The 3,865-nt window shown below is 54.9% G+C and overlaps 1 pseudogene; it reads left to right on the forward strand.

The window, feature by feature from the left end:
• Window positions 1-2,577: 2,577 nt before the first annotated feature.
• LOC127028299 (olfactory receptor 14C36-like) lies at window positions 2,578-3,513 on the forward strand (annotated as a pseudogene).
• The last annotated feature ends 352 nt before the right edge of the window (window positions 3,514-3,865 follow it).

The raw sequence follows: 3,865 nt of genomic DNA on the forward strand, positions 1-3,865 counted from the left end.
GGCCATTAAATTGAGCAGCTGCCCTGTCCCTGTCTGGGTGACTGGTCTAATACTGGAACAAAAAAGACGATTCTTAGACCCAGCTGTTTCTGACAGAAATGAAACAGTTGGAAAGTGTCTCTCCCCAGATGTGGGAAGGAACATCAGCGATTACTTCAGCGTGTTTCACAGCAGGTTCCCCTGGAGCCCCAGGGACACCTCGAGGGAGCCCCAAGGGGGCAGAGAAAGTGCTGCCTTGGGCTGGTCCTGTGCTGCTGAGCTGGGCTGGGCTCCTGGGATGGAGGGAGCTCAAGGCAAGCGGGCAGCGCTGCCCAGGAGCAGCTCCTCTGCAAAGCACAGCAGGGCTGAGGGCACTGCCTGCAGGCACCGAGGGGAGAGGAACGAGAAAGAGAGAGGTCAAAGGCAGTCTGGGGTGTGAGGACTGGTGAGAGCTCACTGGGGGAGAAACCTTCACAACACTTGACACGGTAAGTCTCTGGCTGCAGGGCAATGCAGATGAGTTCCTGGAAGGGTCTCCTAGACCTGGCACATGCCACGGCTGGTAGGACCTGTCAGGATGGCTCTCCTGGCTTTTCTGGTGTGGAGGAGGAGGACGTGCTCGAAAGCAGGGATTGCCTGCTGCACCGTCAGAGGGACAGGGCAGGATGGGTCCATCTTCTCACGGATTGGCTGCAGGGGTGCCAAGCTGGATGTGCATGCGGGGGTGCCTCGGCCTCCGAGCAGGATCCCTGCACCCCAGGGGGCTGTGTGCTGGGGCAGGGACTGTGCTGCCTGCCAGGGTCAGCACTCAGCCTGCCCGGGGAGCTCCCCACAGCGCTGTGGGGAGAAGCTGTGGGTGGAAGGAGTGACCCCTGGCAGAGCAGGGCAGGGTCTTTCTGCTCTCAAGAGGGGTCAGGGCTGCTCACAGCTCCAGTTCACCCCCAGGGCATTTCCAAGGGGTTGTTTCAAGAGGGAGGTGCAGGCAGGGGCTACCTGGAAAGGAAGGTGCTTCCCTTTGTCTTCAATTTAATGCTGGGGGGGTGTAAAGAGGAAAGGAGCTGCTAACTTTCGAGAAGTGACTGAGATTCTTGAACCGTTACGTGGCATGATCAGAAGCTCTGCTAGGAACCTCATAAACTGCCTTCACCTACCCCTTAGCCTACAGGCAGCACCAGCATTCCCTTTTCTGGCAACATCATGGTTTAGCTGACCTGCTCTTTAGCACCTGCAAGCAAGGAGATGTCCCCAGGCAGTGCCCTCCGGGGGGAGTTTTCTGTAGGGCAGAACTGAGCGCACAGATGGTGGGATGGGGTGTCTCAGAATTTGCTGTGAGGAAAACAATGTGGGGCAGGGAAGCAAGTGGAAAAGGTCCAGGAAACAGAGGGGTGGGCAGCGAAGAAGACAAAACTAAAATTGGTAATGTCATGGGAAGGAGAACTGGGAAAACTCCCTGTCACCTCCTCCAGTGCGGTCACCTTCCGCTGAGCAAGCCCCCTTGCCTCCTCTCTGACCCAGCAAAGGCTCTGCCCTCATGGCTGTGGGGCACAAGGCATCAGCCGCCCCCTCTGCAGCCAGAGCTCCAGCGAGGAGCGGTGCCTCTCTCCAGCCATGTGCCCAGTTCCCTCTGCAGAGCACAGGGGCTGAGTGCGACTGCCTTGCAGCATTGCTGTCTGGGAGGCTGCGTGCACGGCTGGTTAAGGTGATGACTTTCTCACATGCCTTTGTCTCTCTTCTTGCCTCCCTTGACAGAAGGATCATGGTGCTGCTCCTTCATTTCCCACCTGTTTGTGCTGCTCTTGTTCCTGCTCTGGGGCTCTGTGGGGTTGGAGGAGTTTCCGACACCGACCCTGCAAGCCTTGCTAGGCAGGGGTCTGCGTGGGGGTGAGGTGCCCCAGCCCCCTTCTATCCTGTGGAGCTCCAGGAAATGTGGTCTGTGCGCTTAGGAAACGAATGGCTCTCCCCAAAGCAGATCCTGTCTGTAGAACATTTGACCATTGCCCTGCACTGTCCTGCCCAGCTGTGAGCTTGACGCCAGGCACAGCTGTCTCACAGCATCTTTGTGATATCGGAGATACCCCTAAAGAAGGCCCAGAGGTGCTAAGACTATGGAAATGGTGTTGAACAGCTGTTTGTGGGCAGCTGAAAGGTGTCCTGCATGTCCTTGCCTAGAAGAGGAGTGTGGAGGCCACCCTCAGGCACCCTGTGAAAGAGGGAGAAGTTTGGAGATCTGAGCTTTGAGTCCAGACTCCGCTACCCTCAGCAGGGTGCAGTTTCTTTTAAGGAGAACATATGACTGCAATCATCCTCCAGCTCAAGCACATGCAAGCGCAGGGCAGGTGGGAACAAGACTGATAGATAGACCAGCTCCCCTCAGGCTGCACTAAATGACAATGAACCCTTTCGCCACTCAGGTCTCATGATAGAAATGCTGAGGGTTTCTACCTTTGAAGAAGACTCCCCAGGTATGGCAGGAGTATCTAAAAGAAAAAAAAACAAAACAAAAAAATGAAAGATTTTAGTTTTCCTCCTTGAAAAGTCTCTCCTAACTTCTCACTGTCTTTTTCTTCTTCAAGAGTCCCCCATGCCCAAAGGCAGCAGATGTCCAATGGCAGCTCCATCACAGAGTTCCTCCTCCTGGAGTTTGAAGACATGCGGGAGCTGCAGCTCTTGCACTTCTGGCTCTTCCTGGGCATCTACCTGGCTGCCCTCCTGGGCAACGGCCTCATCATCACCGCCGTAGCCTGCGACCACTGCCTCCACACCCCCATGTACTTCTTCCTCCTCAACCTCTCCCTCGTCGACCTGGGCTCCATCTCCACCACTCTCCCCAAAGCCATGACCAATTCCCTCTGGGACACCAGAGCCATCTCTTTCTCAGGATGTGCTGCATAGGTCTTTCTGTTTGCCACCTTCATCACGGCAGAATTTTCTCTTCTTACCATCATGGCCCATGACCGCTACATTGCAATCTGCCAACCCCTGCACTACGGGACCCTCCTGAGCAGCACAGCTTGTCTCAGAATGGCAGCAGCTGCCTGGGGCAGTGGGCTTCTCAATGCTGTCCTGCACACTGGCAATACATTTTCCCTACCCCTTTGCCAAGGCAATGTCCTGCACCAGTTCTTCTGTGAAATTCCCCAGATCCTCAAGCTTTCCTGCTCAGACTCCTACCTCAGGGAAGTTGGGCTTCTTGTAACCAATTTTGTACTTGCTCTTGGGTGTTTTGTTTTCATTCTTTTCTCCTATGTGCAAATCTTCAGGGCCGTGCTGAGGATCCCCTCTGAGCAGGGACGGCACAAAGCCTTTTCCACATGCCTCCCTCATCTGGCTGTGGTCTCCCTGTTTCTGAGCACTGCCATGTTTGCCCACCTGAAGCCCCCCTCCATCTCCTCCCCATGGCTGGATCTGGTGGTGACTGTTCTGTATTCGGTGGTGCCTCCAGCAGTGAACCCCCTCATCTACAGCATGAGGAACCAGCAGCTCAAGGATGCCCTGAGGAAATTGATTCAATGGGTTCACCTTCAGCAGCAGTAAGCCGTCCATCTCTCCTCACAGTTTAATCGCGGTGTTTCCCGTGATGATAGTGTTCATACCAGAATATTTATATTCACCCCACATCTCCAGAACATGGCCTGGCTGTGCCTACTAACCCAGAGACCTTTGGTAAGTGTGTGAGCTGGCTTTCCAAGGAGCATTTCTGTAATAAATGGTGTTTACTCAGGGCAGCTCCAGAAGGCTGGGCTCTTCTTCCTGCTGAAGTCAGGACTAGGCTCCAGGAACTGCACTTGCCATGGCCTTTTGCTGAGCTTGATACTCCATGGACTTAAGGGGAGAGCCACAGGGAGATGTTTTGGGGAGTGAGGGCTGGACTCAGCTCTTACTGGTG

Source organism: Gymnogyps californianus, unplaced genomic scaffold, assembly GCF_018139145.2.
Source record: "Gymnogyps californianus isolate 813 unplaced genomic scaffold, ASM1813914v2 HiC_scaffold_31, whole genome shotgun sequence".
Taxonomy (NCBI): Eukaryota; Metazoa; Chordata; class Aves; order Accipitriformes; family Cathartidae; genus Gymnogyps; species Gymnogyps californianus.